The following is a 22,817-nucleotide window of genomic DNA, read 5'->3' as shown; positions in this document are numbered from 1 at the left end:
AATAAGTTTGTGTCAATTTTTTGGCCACTTTGGGTGTCACGCACTATTTGACGCTGCAACAGTCGAATTCACATTAAACTACACATTTTTATTGAAAATTCGTCCCTATTCCAAGTTAATAAGATACCACAGCGTTTAGATTGATGTGACGTCTGTTCATTAGACAATGGTTTACGATTCCATGTAAGATTTAGAAAATGTTTTTCTTTGAATTTTCCTAATACTTAAATAAGATTTTTGTCACTACTTTACGTAGCTAGTTGGGAAACAAAATGATAATGAGGTGAATTCCAACAAATAATGATTATGTAATTATGTATTATACTGGCTGATATATTATTTCGTTCGTTCGTTTCAGCTAAATGACGTCCACTGCTGGACAAAGGCCTCCTCCAAGGTTTTCCACAATGCACGGTCCTGCGCTGCCCGCATCCAGGCTCTTCCCGCGACCTTTACCAGATCGTCGAGTGGCGACCACGGGCTGGAAGACGTAGCGTGGGCAGGCCTCCTACTAGGATGTATTATTTACTTATATTATTATACTTACTACGTAAATAGTTTTCTAGCTAACCATATCTATTGATTAGTTCAGGTTTTAGTATCGTTATTCATTACAATTTATTGAGACACTACTACGCTATTATTTAAATAACTCAAGCTACAAGTAAATTATTACATTTAAAACAGTATATTGTAAGTTGTAACTATTAATTATAAGTTATAATTATCTTGTAAGAACCACTTATTGAATATTGGTAGGTATATTGTTAATCGAAAAAGGCATAGCAAGTTAGTTAAGTATTTGAGATGACACATACTTATAAATAATTATTCTATTATATCCGCACTCTCGGTCCAAGATAATATTTCAGATTTCAACACGTCAGGGCTTCAATATGTTTTGCTAGGGTTGACATACTGTTAGAAAATAAATATTAATTAAGACTCTACTTAATATTCAACATTAAAATACTGGTTCTACATGATGAAAAATTAAGATTAAAATACGTTTTCCAAGAGATCAGAAACTAAACAAATACTTCAATAAATTATCTTAGTCTAAAAAATAGAATTTTAATATGGACTTGGCAACCCTATAATGTAGAGTTTGAGTCATACTCCGATCTGAGTGAAGTAACATATGGCGCTATATTATCATAAATAATATTGATCCAATAACATTGATGATTTAAGATCATGGATATAGGTTACCTAAAACAAGTGACGTGTACTCGTATATTATTCAGTCAAACCTTGAATGTTTGTTAATAAAATCCCTTCCAAATTGAACTACTTTTGTCTATTAAACTCAGTTTAACTAAACTTTTTTATGTCTTAATTAGTAGCAATGATCTTGTTTTACAGTTTTTATGGCATAGTAGTGGTAGTCATAAATTAAAGTTATTGCCAAATCGTAACTTTTAGGTATCCAGGAAACAAATTCAACTTATAAATTACGGTTACACTGAAATAGCTGTTTGCAAGTATTGATCTCATCGAGTTCCGAAGCGCCAAATACCAAATGCAAAGCTTTACATGTGGGGCCAAACCAAGACAAGCAAAAGGCTAGCCAACGGATGTTTGTGTTACGTATCTCCTGTGGACGTTTATACGTGCCGTTGTTCGTTACATCTGGGTTGAAAATTATTTTAGACGCACCTAATTCTGGTACATTTGCGATGGGCTTAACAAGACGCTCGGGCGGCACGCTTTTCATCTCTCCAACGCAACATTTACATTTTCGTCTCATTTATTTGCTATTTCGAGCCTTCCCCCCTCAGGCCCCCCCCCTCCCGCGCCCTCCAATGAATAAGTCTTGTGCGTCAGGCGCGAGTAAAACGAAATTGGGAATGAACGCTCTATAAAGTCTAATTAAGTTTGAAGTGAATGCACAAATGTAAGGGAAATATAAAAACGTCTATGCGACTCGGGATTTTGTTTTTGTAATATTTTTATAATAGCTTCGTTTGCTCTTTTCATTTCTTTGTTACACAAACCACTACCGTCTTTGATGGGAAAATTTAAAACTTTAAATACAAACTTCGTAAATATTCAATTAACTAATATCAGTTCCTTAATAAAAACCAGTATTTAATATGAAACTTGTCGTATACTATTAAAACATCCTTTTAAATCACCATAAATCAAGCCTAAACAAACATAAATCAGTGATAAAAACAATCTAACGCGTCCGTGGAAAGAGGAAGCGAGATGGGGCATGATCAGAATGTAATCGTGCGATTCCTTTCCGTGGCTTTTATAAAGATATTTTACGTAGAAAAAGGTTTGTTATTCTGGTATCGTGTCAGCTTTGTTTCGGGGAGTTTCGGGGCCGCCACCCCCCATTGTCATTCGCTGCCTGCATTTGGCAGGATGCAACCGAGAACCGTGATTGAATTATAAATAATTGAATAATGTTGCTGTATACTTAGCTTAATGTAACGTCAAAAATAACTACGGTATTTGGTCGAAAAAACTAACTTAAGATTATGTAAGTAAGCGACATGACATGGACATAATGAAAGTTTGATTATACACAGATGATTTGTTAATTTTCGCGGAAAAACTGAAAAAAAAACAGAAAAATTCGTGGGGTTTTATAGTGTCACGTCCCACTCAGAATTTCCCTGAAACTTACTTTTTCCATTCAACTTACAAGATTTAATCCCAAACCAGTCAATATTCCCGGTTTATGTTCCATACAAAACATCAAAAAGTTCCTATAACTTTGATAGGAGAGTTACCTTGTATTTTACGTTAGCATGATCCGATAGAAAAACGCGGCCCAACCGCCCCCGAATATAAATAACCTTCTTATATTTTCCGGTACATTGGGATTCATGGAGTTTGTGAGCCTTGACGACATGCTTCCAATAGTATTATATAAGCAAATATTATATAGCCAGCTAGTTCATAGGCATCGCAGTATATAGCCTGTTTCTCTTTTGGGGACTTATAGCACGCAAGGTTGGATCGTTGAACCTAATGGTCTACTTAGTAAAGTCTGAACAATGCTTGAACATTAACAAAATATGTATTTTTATTTAAGTATATTATTGTACTTTCTCTTTTTTGAGAGTGTCAACAAATGCTATCATGCTATCATCATAATATGTACCGCCTAATTTACATATTAATAAAAAACTCTATAAGTCACTCCAAACTACCAAACGATCATTTATTATGTTTTCAATATTTTAAAACACGTTAATTTACTAAAATCTTGGGTAAATAGGTATTATGTTTAATAGAGTAACATGGCACTCGTAATATAGATTGACCCCTGTTCTGTACGGTTACATTTAAATGAGAGGTCTTGATTAACAAGACTTGTGACTGGAAAGTGATTTTCACGCGTCTAAAGTTGTAGAGTTAGAAAATTAAATACTTTTAGAGTACCTTTTTAATCTAAAATCCAGTTTTTGTACTTTCATTGAACTAAATAAACAAATAGAAATAAACCAGTATAAAAGTCTCCTAATATACATTTGAAAGGACCCTCCCGCATCGAGGGGTTCTTTAAAAGCTCTCAGTGAGTTCATTTCCTCCCCAATTATGATGCTATGGAATGTAAATTTTGACACCAACCTTCTTAAATGAAATTTAATACCTTTTTCTTAACATAATTATTATAATTTTATTCCAGATAGAACGAATATTATAAAGAACCAAATTAGAAGATTGGTAGTGTGTTGGTAGACACAAACAAGTACATACTCATGAGACACATACTCACTACAAACAAAAGAGAGTTGGAAATGGCGAAAGTCATCACGATTTTAAATTGGGATCAAAAGTAACTAACTCTAAACTATAATGAAAGTTAATACACTCGGCATCAAATAAATCGCACCTCCCCCGACAAGCACTTATCAAACGTATGCATCCCCACTTCCCACCATCATTGGTACCATTTGAAAGCCTAGTTCTAAACTTCATTTCATTAAAGGAAAGGTTTTTACCCCAAAAATGTGTCTTTACAAGGATCCAGAGTCACTTCTTCAAAAAATAGGTAGTTACGCTATAGCCATTTTTTATGACTATAAAACTGTTAAGTTGGGATTAATCGCTATCCATCTGTTAAAGAGAACACGTGAGATCTTTATTTGGTTTTACAACCATAAAAATTGGTCTAATTGATACCAGAGGTGAGCCTAAAGTGAGGTCTATTTTCAAGTCACATTTATGGTATATGTTAATCATTTATTTAGAAATGAAATGTATTTTTCTTTAAGGATATTTATTGGGCTTTCAAATAACACCAATATTGTTGGGGTACCATAATTGTGTCAGAAGAAAATCTTTAAAGTTTGCGTCGCGGAAGGTGCGGTTTATTTGATGTTGAGTGTATATTGACGTCATCGAAGAAAATACGACTTTTCAATAAAATTGACGCTCTACAATAACAGTTGTGTAAATATATTGTATATATATTTTTTCCTTTTAATCACTCCATTACAGTTCAAGCACAGCTCTGCCAGAATTTCTCTTTTAAACATTATGGAAGACTTTGTTGTACACCATACATGACAAAAAATTAAAAGTTAGGTAAATACTACAAAACACAGAAAATTGACAATTTATATAAGAAAATTCTTTGTCTCCTACTTCTATTTCTTTTACCCAAAATTAAATCACACAAGTAATATCGCTCAAGCGAGATCTATACGAGATTGTATTGTGCCTACACATACACGGAAAGGTACGCGTTCAATATCGTGCTGATGTGGAAAGAATATAAAGTGCCGGTAAATGAGGGCCTCATGAGGGTAGCACGGAATCCGCAGTGCCAACTATAACTTGCCTACCTGATGTGGTAGATGACGAGGAATTTATCCATATTTTCTTGGATTCTTTAAGGGTTGGTAATTGGTACATAATAATGGAGAAATACCTATCATTATAGATATTTTTTTTATTAAAGACAATGAATCCCTGTCATTAAGGGAAAGACTAATTTAACGAAACTATCATTTCTGTTTTGCTAAGGCAAGTTATTTAGAGAGATCTGAAAATATCGTAAAGTTCAAGGTAAAAGCTGTCTGAAAATTCTAAATTTCAAAAATATTATTAAAAAGAACAAAGAGATACAGACAGTAGACAAATTCTATTAAGTATAACTAAGAGTTAAATACACCACGAAAACATTTCCCATGGCTTAAATAATTGATTCGCATTTATGCAAACGTCGTAAATACTAATTATTAAATTAATTAATACAATAAAATGTAAATGATAAAAAATATAGCGAAATAAGAACATAATAACTACAACCAACAACAGTTATTCGCTTTGATTAAGTTGCATTCTTAATTGCTTTTTTAAATAAAATCTCGACGAGTCCAATAAAATCGAAATTATATGATACGTCTGCCTGGATAATTAAGAATCAAACGAACTTACCTGTGATGTTTGATATCTAATTATACGAGTGTCTTGACCGAAGATGATTATGTTTTACATGCAGCAGTACCTGGGATGATGCCGTCCTTATCACACTTTTAGAGAATATTTATTTAAAAATATAAGTTTTAAATATAATAAAGTACGTGTTTTGACTCCTCAGCACCGTAGTACATTCCGCGGTCCGCCATATTTCTTGTCATTATTTTAGAGCAAATTTTTTCGATCGGTTAAGGGTAATTATTACCGGGTGAGGTGGGACTGTAATCATCTTCGGTCAAGACACTCGTATAATTAGATATCAAACATCACAGGTAAGTTCGTTTGATTCTTAATTATACTTCGTATCTCTCCCGAAGATGATTATGTTTTACATGCAGATGTTTAGAGCATCGAAAAAATTACAACCGTAGAAACTATTAACTTGTTCAAGGTATTTTAGTAAATAAACAAAACATTGCTTACTTTCGTAATAATTAATGATGGTTTTGAAACGAACAGTTAACAAAATCACAATCACACAAAAAGTTAAATTAAGTAAGTTTCTAGTCTAATATTTAAGAAATGCCTACTTGACAAGATTCGGTCCACCAGCTTGCAAGCCTTACGAATGACTTACAAATTTTAAATTATTATTAATAAATTAACGCCAGCCCGGTGGACGCAGACGTAGCCCGTATGGCGGGTATTATGAGCGCTATAAAAATCGATATTATCAAATTTGAAGTTCCACTGAGTTACCACTTTTTAAGTGGTTTTTCGTAACTGACAAAAAGATTATCATCTGTGCGTATACCAATAGTCCTGTCAATGTAAGATTTAAGTGTTGAGGCTGGGCATAGTACAAGGTTGTCCATAATGTACGGTAATATATAGGTACAATAATAAATGGTTGATAAAATTAATCGAGTCCGGTTTTAATGTTTTTATCAATTTCATCTACCTAGTTTAATTTATATTTAGTCTGGATACAATAAAATATTATTAGTAATATTATTAGATAAACTCGGAGTATTCATTATCTGTGCAGAAACCAGAACTAGAAGAGGTAACTGTAATTTTTTTCAGGGAAATGATAATTTAATACCAAGTAGTGGCATATTTAGGCGGTCTGAGGCGAAACACGCTTTTGAGAAAACGTTTAATACAGTCATTAGTAGTAATATCCTGATATAACAGTATAGATAAAGTCAAACGGTAACCATTGAGAGTACTGTACTGTAACTAACACGAATAATTTAATTTGTCCGTTGAGTATTCCAATAAATGAGCTGAATTGGAATTACAACCATGATTTTAGACCTGAAGTATATTGTATAATATTAGTATGTACTATGTGAGAAAGATGTCATTAACATATCCAGAGAATTAGTAGGTGCGCCTCGCCTCAACTGCGATTGCCTGATAAGTTGCCGACCATCAGGGTTAAATCCGCATGGAGAGGATGATCAACTCTGAAGGGCGAACACAACAGATTTTTGTTAGGTTCGAAACGTATGACTTTTGAAACGAGGAGTACTACTACTATGCCCTTAGCGCCATTCTTTTTATTATTATTTTTTTTTTTTTATTGTATAAAACTTTAGAAAGTTCCATTAAATGTTAAAGTATCAATAACTTCGGAAATATGGTCTAACACCCAAGATGCATTCGTAGAACATTGGTGATTTTGAATAGTAAATGTACTTGCAAATAAGACGAATTCTGGAATACCAAAAGGTAATGTAATTTCTGTAAATGCGTAGTCTGCTAAATTCATAGTACGTGTCTATATTTGATTGACGAGATTCGGAATCTGTGACCGCGTTTTCACACCCAACCACACCAATTCCATAACTCTCGAACAGTATTATTTAAAGTGTGCTGTATACTACCCCTTTTTTTTTTTACTAGGCAATAACCGTTGTATTGTCTATTCTTAATAAGTAGGTGAGATGCAAATGTTTCAAGATCATAGAGTGCAGCGAGCAATTCCAGGGTATTTAAATGTAAAAGTAACTGTAACTGGGACCAATTTCCGATGGCTGTTACACGATGCGCGATTGCGGTTGAGGTTGACCAGTGGTTGAGGCATCGAAACAAATCATTTGATTGCAGGGTACATGATGTGCTGTGTCAATGTAATCTCTCCAGTCTCCACTATGCTAAATTATGTTTTAAATACTTGGCAGATGCATTATAATGTTTATTGTAGTTATTTGAGTAATTGAGTGCCAAGATGTTTTTCCCGGTAACTTCGTGTACATCCAGCCGTAATTTTAACGGCGGGGCACGCTGAGGTCAATAACCCCAAGAATGAAGCAAATTACTGGAATGATATTTTTCGTAGTTTTTAGCATTACCAGTGTCTTGCACTTTTGTTAAGTTAAATTAATTTCTATCGTATTAAATGTAAATTTTAGAAATGTAGGTAACATTATTATTTTGATTAGATAAACAATCTTTTGTCCTCCTACCCTAGTTGCTCTTATAAATCTCCCGTTGTTTGAACATTATTCCAGCATTCTGACCGTTCCAATACATAAAAATTGGTACAGGTATTGGTACAGATAGTTGGCCGAGTGATTGCAAAAAGTGTAAAACTGCTTTTAATAATTTTGTAAAGACAAAAGGCACCATGCGGATGTAAGACAAAAACGATCGATCACGAAGAAATTCAAACAACTGAATATTAAAGTGCTTGGAGTTCCATGACAAACGAAGCCAAATTCATCCATTTTCAGCAATTGGTAATAAAAGATAGGAGTCTTTCAAATCTAAGGTTTTCACATAATAAAATGTATTGTTATATAATTAATTATGTAAAGTCAGTGGTAGTATTGCATTTTAAAATAGTTCATATTAATGAATTTATTTAATTCCTTTAAATTTAGAATAAATCTATGTCTACAATTTGGCTTTTGTACAGTTGTCGAATATACCTACTACTCCCCTCAGGTGTAGTATGTGACCTACATTGGGGTACTCCAACTTGGCATGGTTAAGTTTAAAATGGAATTTTATAACCCTGATCCAGGACAAAATAGTAGTATCATTTAATTTTGTTATGTTAGGTAAGCCATTTATTTTAGTAGTATTTAAGTCTACCAGTTACTAGCACCTTGGTGCCTATCTGCTGAATAAAATTATCATCTCCGATTCGGTTGATGATAGTTGGGTCTCGGGTTAACCGGAGACGGCCCCGCGGCGCAGGCGGCGGCGGCGGAGCCGGCGGCTGCTGGGCTGGCCGGGGTTCACTCACTGCTCAGCGGCTGCCGCTCACAATGCCCCCCTTGCGTTTAAAGTCTGATGAGTTGTAGACGTGCTGGGCTGGTATTACTGAATTATATTAGTCATGGATGATTTCGAGTGGTCTGATAAATCTGAACCAAACAAGAGATTCGTTTTGATAAATCTTTTATGATATCTCTTTTTTTTGCTTGCTAATGGAATTTGTGATAGCGTATCTTCTTGACAGTGATTCTCTAATGAGTGTCACAAAGTAACCGCCAGCATCGCTCAAGGTTTTCATAATTCCTTACGGAATATTATTCCATTTGTGACATAGCTAGGTCATCAAATCATATTGAAGGCTCGGTGAAATCAGTTGCAATAAGGATGCGTACAGCAAACAGAAGCAGAATCAGATGTTCAGTTGTATTGGTGCCTTTGTTGAAGTAATTATTATGCGCAATTTTTAGCAAGTAAATAATGTTTCATCAAGTCTTTTTTATTTGTAGGTAGGTAATCCATTAATCAATATTTTCCAACCTGTTGCTAGATCCTTGTGAAAGTCTTTGAAAGGCTTTGTCTTGAAAAATACCCGGTATTTTCGTCTGATGTAGGTAATTATTGTATGCTATTTTAGTAATACTTCACAATAAAAAATTTTGTATTTGATAGGGTAACAAATTATAAATACCCCATGTATATTGTATATTATTATATTTATAATTATGTTATACTATTTTACGACGTGTTGATACGTCTACCCACGTTATATGATAATACGTTAGGAAAATAATCAAAGCAAAATGCAATCAGTTTAAAAATGTCTTATCCACACACGATATATGCCGGGATAATTAATACGCTCAAAGGCAATAAAGCATCCACACACGATATACGTCGGGATGTTTATGTATTTTGTATAACACGATTTTTGTACGTGTAGTTTAGTATCCACACACGATATACGCCGGGATAAGCAATAAATCATCCACACACGATTTACGTCGGGATGTTTGTATTTTGTATAACACGATTTTTGTACGTGTAGTTTAGTATCCACACACGATATACGCCGGCATAAGCAATAAAGCATCCACACACGATTTACGTCGGGATGTTTAAGTATTTTGTATAACACGATTTTTGTACGTGTAGTTTAGTATCCACACACGATTAAGTCGGGACACAAAGTATTACCACGGAGGGTAGTTGAAAATATTCATTTTTAATACAAAAAATAGAAATTATTCACATTATTTCATAACAATTTCAAAATACACGATTCACAACTTACCAGAATGTTTTAAATATGTATGTATGTATGTCTGCAAATCTGCAGTGACTGCACGATGGAGACAACGATGTTTTTTCTGGTTCATCATCATCAAATAAAACTATAATTTGTCGTTGTCTATGTACATACGAGGTTTCTTAACAAACTTTTCACCATATCACTATTATCACCATTACTTGATCGTTTCCTTTTACCCATTTTTACGCTAAGTTATTTTTATTGAAAAAGTACGTGTGAGTCGGACGAACACCAACACAAGTAATGACAAGAAATATGGCGGACCGCGGAATGTACTACGGTGCTGAGGAGTCAAAACACGTACTTTATTATATTTAAAACTTATATTTTTAAATAAATATTCTCTAAAAGTGTGATAAGGACGGCATCATCCCAGGTACTGCTGCATGTAAAACATAATCATCTTCGGGAGAGATACGAAGTATAATGTAATCTCATTCAAACAATTTATGATTAAAAATAATCGTCGTACAAATGAGTATGTGTTGATTGCGAACATACAATATTATTAAGTTTCGTAAAGTCCCGTTTTCTTTTGCATTTAATTAAGTTAGTTAAAATAAATTAATTAAGGGATTTAAAAAAAATGTATAATTATTTATACCCAAAAGCTCTTGGCCACATCTCACCTATTTATTGTATTATATTGTTTTTCAAAAAAAATGTCTTTTAAAAAATAATATTATCTATAATATGGTTATATACGACATACGAAATAACATTTTATTTTAATAGCCATGTTTGGAATAAATAAATATAAGTATAGCAGCTTACTTAAGCCAGTGACCAAATGAATGTTAATGCCTTAATTAATTTGAAAGCTATACGTTTAAGCAGATTAAGGCTTCTCATCCACTCGTTCGAAGTTCTACAGGCGTACTCTGAATAGGTTCTTAAGGGGTATACTACTATTCGTTTAAATATTCCCAACTTAATGAATGTAATAATAAGAGTTATTTTAGACCATGAAAAAGAGAAAATGTACAAATATAAATAGCGTTAAGTACTGGTCAATTACTAGAACAAGTCATAAAAGTTTAAAGTTCCAAAAAATCTATAATAAAGAAAGTAAAACAGTCTCCGTTGGAACAAAACTTTTTGACCTAATTCCTAAAAAATGACGCGAGTTATTTTATACAAAAAAAAGTTAAGTGGACTTCCTCGTAACACTCGGTGACGTCACAGGGGAATCGTAGCCTTAAGCCCAAACCAGTTTCGACAAGACCCGCTCTGAGGCCAAGTTATTATCATTCGTATGTAAATCAGCCATTTTCTACAGCCTCCAGTCAACGGGCCTTTATCTCGTTAGGGATGAGATAAAATGAACTTATTTAGCCCGGCCTTAAAATATTTCTTTGGAATATTAAATATTCAAAACTTGAAGCATGAAGAGAGAACGTTCCAGTTGAATAAACCTTTGTTTTTTGGCCTTTTTGCGCAGTGGCTTAATTAAAGTAAGGAACATTTATATCGTACCTTTAGCTAATTTGATAAAATTATTCAAAACATACTTTAATATGGAAATAAGGACTGGGAAAAAAACGAATAGGTAGAATACGAAATTATAAGCAGATGGTAGGTAAAGTAGTTTATTTGTTTACATAGGTAAGCTATAACTATAGGTAATTAGATATGGAGACTAGGATTGTTGCGACAATTTTGGTCAGGATTAACGTGAAAGAAATATAAGTGAGAATTAGGAATTTCAAGCCTCATCTCAAGCGAACCAATACGGGACATTGAATCTTATTCCTTGAAAAAAAACAATACTGAATGCTGCATAGTGCGCGAAATTAGCATACGAAAGCAAAAATGCAAAGTCTGTCGAATTTATTATGTCCAAACGAATAGAAGTAACGGCTACAATAGGGCACAAAGCGACGGTTACGCAACACGGGACAAAGGGTGAAAGCACCATGAATATGAATGGGTTGTTAGAGAAATTGGGTTGACAAGCTCCGGAGATACTTTTGTGAGCTTTTTCTGGCAAAACAGCTGAAATTAGGATAGATATGAAGCTTTTTTTATCGTCTTTTATTAGGCATCGCGTCGAGCCGCTTGTACGTCAAGTATTGGTTGCTCAAAAATGATGATCAAAACATAGTTCGTATGTTGCAATGGGCAAAAAGATATGATTTGGCAGTTTCTGTAAATTGCAGTTGCGGGTTTGAATTCCAAAGTGGTCAATTATGAGTGCAATGAGCTCGAACATACCTACTCGTACACAGATATTAAAGTCTTGTTATTCTTTTTATCATTGTAAGATGTAGGTATATAGCACTAATACAGGATCTACATTATAAATAGTTAGAGAAAGATGCCAATAAAAAATAAGTATTTTTTATGTACCTACTTATGACATAATATAAAGTCTTGTTAAATAAACTTTTTATTATTGTAGATTGTAGGTATATAGCACTAATACAAGCTCCACATTATAAGTAGTTAATGAGAGATGCCAATAAATAAATAAATATTTTATTTAATTATGTTATCCTTTTTGAGTCCAAAAATTCTACTACGCACGTCTCTAGCTCTTTGTCACTCCATGCTAAATTAATTAAACCCACCTAAGTCCGTGTCCGAAAGATTCGGGCTTGCAATTTCGGAGTTGCCAAGTTTCCCAGCGCCCCGACTGTCCCTGGTGGGTATTTATTAAATTACCCCGGACGGGCGCGGACCGGCTAAACCCGGTTAATAAAGGTCTAGCTTAATATACGTTGGGAATGCAAATACGCGTATGTTTTGCGCAGATTATTCCTCTAGAGAGGATTTAGATGCTTTTATTACCTGCACTCTAGAAATTGTATCATTATTAAATGAAATCGTATTTGTAAATAAACTGTTAAATTCATGTGCAGAATTTCCCTATTTATAGTTTTTTTTATGAGGAATATAGGTGCAGTAAAAATAGGTTAACTGTAATTTTACTGCAACAAAAATATTTTTAGTATCGCAACTTTCAATATCAACTCATCCGAACAAATCATTCCGTCGTAAAAGCGAGTAATTCAATAAAATCTAACAGCCTTATTATTCCTCATAAGAGAATAACGTAAACAAACGGAAACATGAGAGGTTTTGACGGCACAATTCGAGGAATACCGCAGCTCCCAACTCGTCCGGATACGTTATCTTAGCCAAACTAAACAACTCACTCCTATCCAGACGTAAAACGGTATAAAATGACTTAAGCATTTATACCTGATAACTGAAGACTAACCTTCACGCTTAGAACAGAAAGCCTATTATTGTTAGCCATACGAAGACAAAAAGGACGTAAATCTACGGTCCCCAAAAGCAATGCCGCCTCAGTAAACCTTTCTACCAGTTAGCCGGTTACCGCAAAACTGAAACTATTTAAATGCCTCATATACGAACCTTCATTTAAGTAAACAGCCAGCTTAAGCGTTTTGGGTTACAATAATAAATTAAAATTAGTTTTCCTACTTTCGTGAAGAAAAATAATCGTCTTAATTCGTTGAAATTACGAGACAGAAGATTGTCAGTTATGGTTGCGGAGACTGAATGTGCTGAATTGCTGAGCGTCTAAAGTGCTCGTAAATCTCGCAAGTTCCCGCTGGATGAAAATACGACGCGACTCGCCAGCGGAAAGAGCCGGTGCCAATGTTTTTACTTTACAAAAAATACACTGCAAGCATCTCCATACCCAATTATATTTCAATAATCAAAACTGTTTTTTATTCCTTTCAATTACTTATATTAAAAAAATACAAAACGTCATCAATTCAAAATTCGAATTCTAAAATTAAAATTTCGAAAATGGAATCCATAGGCAGCAGATAAAATTAGCAGCCATTCCGTATTTCAAACATGGAACGGGTTCGTTGGTATTACAAACTTTTTATAAATACACGTGGCAAGGGCAACCATGTTGCCGGCCGCGCCAATCAGAGCGCGCGCTCGCGTTTGAGAAAATATGGCGGATGCGTAGTGGCCATTATATCATTCCCTATTATTATGCCGATGAGGACGGTCGTGCCGGTTGGATAAAATTGGACGGCAAATAAGATTTTAATAAGCAGCTTGTGGGTTCCTCAAGATACCTCTCTCGGTTTAAATTGCTACGAGTAACATGTGTTTTACTTTTGCATTACCCAGCAATTTTGTTTAATTAACTGAACGCTTGCTTCTAAGTAACCTATTAAGTGAAATTACTTCTCAAAGAGCGTACTGTGTCTAGTATTAAGTGCATACTAATTACCAGATGAGGATTTAAACATGTTTCTTTATCAACACACTCGAATGTATGTGTGTGAACTGAATCACTGAAATATGTGAACAGATGTTTGGGGTGAACGACCCTCAGAATGTTGCGCTCGCGCTGCATAGCTGGTGATTTATTTATTTATGCGCCCACTCACTTCAGCTGTCAGTCCAAATATACCTCCACATAATTACAAGTCGAGTTGACAATGTATCAACGAATTTATAACTTCATTTTTGTTTTAATTATTTGAGACGATAAATTCTATAAAAATCGCGCGTTAGTGTCAAAAGAAAGTTTTTATGTTAGGCAGGTAAGTACAGATTTATGTTAATGTTTTAGTCACGCCATCGCGCTACTAGAATCGTAGTCAACGGCTCGTTTGATGTGAAGTTTGAAATATTTTGAAAAAAAAAAAAAAAGTAACAGTAGATACTTATTTATAGTAACAAAAAATGAGTTTTGCTTGTTTCTGAATAAAAAACGCAATCTTACATCATCACAATCCTTTTAATTTAACGCTTAGTTAAAAACAATCTTAACGGTATAAGATAACAAAATAAAGGCAATCTTTTGTTCGTTTCGGGCTATAATTTTGTTCTAATAGACACGTAGGAACCGAGAGGGCAGGAGGTGGGTGATTTAAGAAAATTACATTATAAAAAGAAGAAAAAGAGAGCCCCGAGGGGATAGGGAGTGCGGCGTCTCAAAGACATTTATAAAATGTACCAATTTAAATTCAAACATAAAAGCGGTGGCGTATGCGCTATTTTGTTGGGCGATCGGTTATGAAATTACAGATGTATTGGACTTCCAGTCCTTTGTTTTCATTGCGTTGTTATTGTATTGGGTGCAACGGAATGATTTCACTGTAGAGTTTTATTGTCGTGCTGGAATGGAACTGACCTACATTTTATAAACTTGAGGATAATGCCATTGAAATTGTTATTTACTACTCAGGTAACTATATTACCTGAAAATAAAATCATACATTTAGAAATTAAATTCGTTTTTTTTGCACTATTACAATATTATAATCTCGAAGGAAGAAAACAAGTAATTGTAAATTCTTTAATTTTGAACAAAAAACACTTAAGTCTACGTTCCGAAAGTTTGAAATAGTCAAGGAAATGAAATTTCGCTACGTTTCTACGAGTCAGCTTTTACAGCTGCGATTTTCCCAAATTGGTGTACCAGACAGGGGTCGATCTAAGAACTTGGCTAATAAAAACTTTCTTTGTTACTGATACTATCGGGATAAAACTCTTTCATTCAACTCAGTTATTTCAAGAAAATGTCTACAGTTAAATGACGTTCAGATAAGTATAGTACCTTCTTAAGAACGCCTTATCGAAGTTTGATAAAAACTTCGCAAATTTAATTTGGCTGTAAAAGGTCCCTGACCTTATCGTTTTTCATTTTATAAGATCTGCGCTCTGCCACCATTAATTATTTTTTTCTGTCTTAACATTTCAGTCAATATTATTTTTAAAAAAGACATTAATTTATCTTAATCAGAGATTTAATCGACTTAAATTTTCACTGAAAAAAGCTTGAACCAATTAAAATGTTTCAGAACTTTATTAAACTAAAATAAGATCGACAAGAAAATGTTTAATCATCATGCAATACAGTAACCACTTCCATCGCTGTCAGCGAGTAAAATAAATCAGTTCAAGCATATTTTTAACAGAACCGTCTCCCATAATCTTCGTCGGATCAAAATTTTGATTAAAAATTCCAATCTTAGCACAGTAATGCCTCTCATCAGAGGTATCAGAGATTCCGGGCCCGACCACTGCAATTACAAAATATTCTCGCCTCCAATTAAAATGTTCACCCGCAAGATTCCGTCCTCCCCCCTCCCCAAAGTGGGGGGCATTCTTGGGATGTCTCGAGCAATGTTCGTTGCTCCGAAATTGGAGCATTGGCATTAGTTATAGCTCACGGGGTTGGGAATGCCACGTATGTGGAATAGAGGTATGCTAACAGCAGAGGTGGTGGAAATTGGAAAAGGCGTAAATAGGCAAAACATATGCCTGTATTTGCAAGAAAAATATACATATAAATAGCTAGGTACTTACTTGACTATTTCAAAAGCTATCTTCAGTACAATTTCAGAACTAAGCTACTTTCCATTACAAACTTTAAGCTGAACAGAGTTCATCATTCTTAGGAAGAAATATGAATGTAAAAGCTTTCCTATAGTTTTAATGATTAAAAACGAAATTGGAAGTTGCATAAGTAAGTACGTTATTTAATTTAGTAACAACTTTAAGTAAAATTAAATTGACATGTTTCCATGGTCTGATAGAGATACCAAAAAGGCATCCCGTCGCGAGAGAAAACACGAAATAAACTCTAAAACAACGCTTTTAAGGGCCCAACTTTCACTATAATCCCACGAGCGTGGCGCGCAGCACGAAACTCCGATATTTATAAATAATAACATAAAACAATATAACTCTTAAGAGCTTGCTACATAAACTCCCTAAGAATAAATGGATTACTTGTGTCCGCCGGCACCATCTAGCGGGGGGTGCGCGCACTATATGAGTTATTGTTATTGCGGGATATCCCCGCTTCCGAAGTCCCACTTACACCCCTCCGATGCGAGGGTATCGTAAAAATCTGGACGAAATATTTTACTAAATTAATTTGTTTCCAAAATGTATCGATAAAAAGATGCGAGTTGCAAATCGTAAAGAAGAGCAGAAAATCGTGACAGTATTTTTGTAATCATAGCCCAAACAATGTAATAATAAAGCAAACGAGATACTTTTTACGGAACTTATATTATTAGAGGCAAACTAGGTATAACAACTTTACAATAGGTACCTTATTTGCAACTGTTTCGTTTTTAATATACATAGGCGCAAAATTATTTATTAATCATTAATTTGAATGCGCGAACAAGTTCCAGTGTTTGTTTCTTTTAGGTGTAAGTACCAACAACCAAAAACATAGAGTAAATTTTGCAAGATTTTGATTAAGTCTTTTTAATAACCTAATAGGAACATTATTAAATAAACCCCGACGTTAATATCTGGCGTATCAAATCAGCAACCTTCATTAGTAGGATAGCGTTAGATATAAGACTGAAAAGTTTTCAGAAGCCGGTGAATCTGGTCGAAAATAAATTCCTTGTCAATAGAGTCAATACCTCTTTTATAGATGAACTACACTGAAATGTCCCACCGACGACATTGACAGAAGGGCGCCACCATCTTCGTGCAACTATAAGGTTTCCACCGTGGCAAAAGTCGGAACTAGCGATCCGCTATTGACGGTGGCCCCTCTGTCAGTGTCAAATAAAGGACAGTTCAGTGTAGTTCATCTATACCACATATTCTTTGGCAGAGAATTGTCTTTGGTTCACCTCGCGTACTGGCCGCTTATTAAGAGTCAATACTTCTTTCACCACAAATTCTTTGGCAGTGGATTGTCTATGGTTCACCTCGCGTACTGGCCGCTTATTAAGAGCCAATATTTCTTTCACCACAAGTTCTTTGGCAGTGGATTGTCTATGGTTCACCTCGCGTGCTGGCCACTTATTACGTGTCAATACTTCTTTCACCACAAATCTTTGGCAGAGAATTGTCTATAGTTCACCTCGCGTACTGGTCGCTTATTAAGAGTCAATACTTCTTTCACCACAAATTCTTTGGCAGTGGATTGTCTATGGTTCACCTCGCGTACTGGCCGCTTATTAGCGGTAACGAGCCCATAAACCGCCTTCGTTAGTCGCCGCGGAGGACGCATAACTTACGGAGACGCGCGGATCACCCGCGTCGACCGCTACCGACGTGGCAGTTAAACTTTCAGTTGGGAAACGATATTTCAATGTTTGAAGATGGCGGGAGATTGATTAAGGACTAAGTACTTTGGCATGTGAGGAAAAATTAGGCAGTTTACCTAGACAAAGCGAAATTTTAATTTTGTGACAGGTCCAATTTCGCGATGATTTCGTGGAACGAAGTAGTTACCCATGTACTGAAATAACCGGACTGAATAATAACTATTTATGACTACGTAGCTAACCAAATACGGACACTAAATATTACTGTGTCTAGAGTGGTCTCTCTAAAGGTGTAGGGTTGAGTTCGAGTTTTATCCATCGTTCATTTTTATTGATAAGGAATACTAAAAAACAAGATGGATGAGAAAAACAAAATATGATGTGAGAAGGACGTTCAGAAATAGGTATGCATGCGCTTCTGGAATGGAATATAAGTATCTATGGTGTTTGGACTATTTCATATTCGTATGGTAAATGCGCAAAGCGCCATCTACTTCTTTCATAATGTATCAGTGTCAGAAGATAGAGATATTTTTGATTAAAAATAAAACATGACATGGTCGATTCCAACAAGTAACCAAAGATACTACAAAAATATTACTTAAGTTTCATACAAGTAAAAGCTCCATAAAAATGGAATACCTATTTGTTTCTGTTCTAATGAATTCTAATAAATTTTGTACCCACTTATAGAGAAAACGTGTTTTCCTGCTAGCTATTAAGCAAGTTTCCAAATTCAACCATCAAAAAAGCTTTTAAACTAAAATACAAAATTTAATCAAACACATAATAAATAATAATAAAACTATTTACTCAAAACAAAAAGAAGTAGTCATCAAATTAACTTGATACAAAAAGATACAAAATTAAAAACCACACAAAATATGCAAATTTGAGAACAGCTTTAATTAACTTCGCGTGGTTAAATAGTAGAGTCATCGACATACAAATAATAATTCGTGTTCATAATATCCCCGACCATAAATTAACTAATAATTAAAAGATCATTAAGACCTTAGGTTGTCTTAAAATAAAATGCAGGCGAGACCACACAGCGAGTTTGGGACCAGTTCGGTTAAACCTAAAGCATAATTTAAACTTCCGATAGAGTCTACGTAAAGTTAAATTGTAGAGATAAATCATGAGACAGCAATTTGAGATAAGAATTGACATGATACAGCAAAGGTTATTCATTAACTGTAATATTAGTAAACTGTTATTTGGTAGTTAAAAGTTTGTAAACGTAGAGTCAAGAAATTCGTAGTATTTTTTCATACAAATACAATATTATATTTCCACGAAATCTGAGTTCTGTCTTCATTATATTTTATAGCACATTGATTAGAATTCACGAATTAATTAAGATAATACACAGAACATACCTTCCACCGCCATCTGTTTTTTAGGCTCGCAAATAAATGCTTGGCGCGTCGCCAAACACGCACGCGCTCACGCATATTTACAAAAACGCATTTCATGCTTAGAATTAAACTAAATATCGCACACATTTCGTATAAACACAACACTACTTTCTCGTATAATATCTTAGAGCAAACTGACTGCCAAAACGACCAGCTTTCTCTTTGCCCGCAAAAAAAACTAATTTGAATTTTCATACAAAATTGGGTCATGCCTTTCTAGGAAGCCCGTTCGCATATTTTATAATCATTGTCTGTTACACAATCCTTGCTGACAAAACATCTTTTGTTTATTTGAATTTTAATTAAGTTTTTCTTATTTTAGAAATCCAGCGGAGATTGGCCTATTCAATAGAAACAAATAATTTTAAAGTTATATTGCTGCAATTGATCTAATAATAAAATATTTCCCAACTTGTATTTTTTTTTATTCATTATCTAATTAATTATTATGTAATTAATTTCTTGCTACGGCTGCGTTAATAAGCGTTAAAGCTGATAACGTTAAGGTTGAGCTTTGAAGTTTAGCATCAGGGGCCTTCAGTTGTTACAGCCCACATTTGTTACAAAAGGAGCTTAGATTGCAAAAGTTATAAGACATAGGTATTTACAAGAGTAACAAAACTTGGCACCCTTTCATCTAATAATGGTTGATATGACAGTTGCACTGCAAAGTCTATCTTACTTAGGTATATCGAGAGGCGTAAAGTCAATCTCAAAGTCAATGTTCTCTGAATAACAAATTCTAACTTAAATAATTGATTTACCTATATCCTACATAACTTATAATTTACTATCATCATTTTATATTTGTTTAGATTCGTTTCACTATTATGATAATCGAAAAATCAAAATCTAAGCCAGAGCTTTTTCTAAACTACGATTTAACGCCATCTATGGTTTACCAGAAGAACTTCCAAAAAGCTTTTGTGGATGTTGAAACTTTTTTAAGCACACCCGATTTCGACTCGAAGGCCGGGCCTCATTTCGTTTTTTCTAACCGACTTAAAAAAAGAGGGTGAGTATTTATTTTCAGACACGAGTAGAGCGTTTCATTAGATGTAGGTATAATTTACTAATTTGCATTTACCATTAATGCGAATCTGTTTGTGAATGAAATGTATTTTCTTCATAAACCTGAATTTCAGCCTATTGATAAATGAGTATTGTCAAAATGAATATTTTCATTAAATCAGAATTAATATCATTCTCAGTTTTAGAAAGCATAAAGATGATTCCTAACCTACCTAAAACGATATTTTCACGTATTTTTTTTACGTATTTCGAGTTTTTTAGATCAAGGAATTTCAGAATTGGATCAGACCTCTCCCGGGAGTAAGGAATCCGATTCAACTTTCCTTTTTGTCAAAAAGCGCCATCTACATTAATTTCTAAGAACTTATACATTACCAGAGGTTGTAAACATTTTTCTTAAAATCATTTTTCTGTTATTTTTATCGTTATTATTCGGTGAACACTAAACATGCAACACAAAATTAAAAAAAAAACCCGCATGCATTAAAAAAATACAAAAGTTGTCTTGATGTTTTGTTTTACTACTCAAGTCATAGTTATAAATGAAAAACTTCAAATTGTTCTAGCTTATTTTTACAAATTCATTTCGATCAGATTTTGTGTCATGTATTTAATAATTTTTTTTTTCATGAATCATGATAATTTTTTTCATGAACATATTATTTAATTTAAAAGAATGAATCAATTTTGAATCTTTATGTTGCCGACCTCTGATCAAAGACCCTCCCTGTCGGCAACATGATACCCACACAACGCTAGCACACGTGTGCGTTAGGAATTTCGGTCTGCCATGCCGCGTATTCAGCGACGCCATGTTACTTTGTGCGCTGTCCCTCTCCCACTGCTGCAAATGTTTGGATGCAACGCGAGACGGGTGATACAGTCTGTCTCGTTCCCGCGAGTGTGGGTTCTTCCAATTTGTGTAGGGAATGAAAAATTCAAAAGAATCATGGCGATACCGTGGGATGCAGTGGTAGGTCGGCGGCACGGACGGGCTGTTTCGATTATGGCGGAAGACTCGCTCCGTTTAATGGCCGAACTCGGGACTTACCTTTTAGGCAACGTCTTGCGATGGTTGACACGTCTCCCGATTTATACCATTTTGGCGGAATCTGGAAATAAAAATGCATTTGTTAAATTGTTTATCTTCAGAAATAAATAGAAATCACATCTATTAAAAATATTTTTGTAGAGAGATCTTGTTAATAAAATAACCACTTAAGGTAAAAAAATAAGTTACAGCTAGGTAATATCTATCCATACTGCTACGAAATAGTGCCTAAATTTTCTTGGGCCGTTTACCCGAATAACCTAATTAGGCACTAAAAAATTGGTACCTATTCGGGTACACCATACATGTAACTACAGCAGACTGTATTTTGTAGCAAGATGCCAGAATGGACCAAGGGATTTTAACTTAACTACTTACTGTTAAATGTACAACGCTAAGCACCTTGACTAAAAGCAAGTGCACTTACGAAGAATGACTAAGTAAGATGAGATAAGAGCTGAGTGAGTCAAACCTCCGTAAACTGCAGTATCATAAATACTCGTAGTAGATACATTAATCTATGTATATATTTTTAGTTTGGTACTTGAAACCTTTACTTACAGCACAAAATGTCAGCTTATTTTAAGCCATCGTGCGTACCGTCTTAGATTCTCATAAAATATTATGCATTTATGCTCATGAATATACTACAGTAGGTATTCAAATAATTAACAAATATATATTCAAATACATACAATATTCAAATTTAATACACACTTCCGTAACTATATGTAAATGCTCTAGCACAGTGTTCCGCAAACTATGTCATGTACCGCGGCACACTGGTGTACCGTGGTCATTAGATGATGAGCCTCGGAAAAATAAGATCCCAACTAATATTATAAATGCGAAAGTAACTCTGTCTGTCTGTCTGTCTGTCTGTCTGTCTGTCTGTCTGTCTGTCTGTCTGTTACGCTTTCCCGCTTAAACCTCGCAACCGATTTTGATGAAATTTGGCATAGAGATAGTTTGAGTCCCGGGAAAGAACATAGGATAGTTTTTATCCCGGTTTTTGAAACAGGGACGCGCGCGATAAAGTTTTTCTGCGACAGACAAAATTCCACGCGGGCGAAGCCGCGGGCGGAAAGCTAGTTATGTTATAAACTTATTTTTAGTAAGGCAGTAGGGGAAGACTAATAAAAGTAATTACTTAAAACTTGATGTTTCATGTGTCGTGTACCTCCAAAAAATTATGTATTCCTAAATGTACCTTGAACACAAAAAATTTGCGGAACACTGCTCTAGCAGATGACAGAGTGATATATTATCTAGTCTTGCTGTGTAATATTAAACCTAAACAGTATTTCAAAACGTTTTATGGGCAAACTACGACTTTTTAAAAGGCCTTATTCTACGCAAGG

At 34.5% G+C, this 22,817-nt stretch overlaps 1 protein-coding gene across 3 annotated transcripts in view; it reads right to left on the bottom strand.

Moving 5' to 3' along the window:
- Positions 1-22,817, bottom strand: part of LOC135076925 (homeobox protein abdominal-B-like) — a 108,700-nt gene that overhangs the window by 23,015 nt on the left and 62,868 nt on the right. For all 3 annotated transcript variants that reach the window (XM_063971440.1, XM_063971442.1, XM_063971441.1), the window contains one exon: positions 21,457-21,517. The gene's annotated coding sequence lies outside the window, so the exon portion shown is untranslated. The remainder of the gene's footprint in view (positions 1-21,456; positions 21,518-22,817) is intronic.

Source organism: Ostrinia nubilalis, chromosome 12, assembly GCF_963855985.1.
Source record: "Ostrinia nubilalis chromosome 12, ilOstNubi1.1, whole genome shotgun sequence".
NCBI classification, from domain to species: Eukaryota; Metazoa; Arthropoda; class Insecta; order Lepidoptera; family Crambidae; genus Ostrinia; species Ostrinia nubilalis.
The sequence above is the reverse complement of the archived record's forward strand: the minus strand, read 5'-3'. Positions and strand labels throughout refer to the sequence as shown.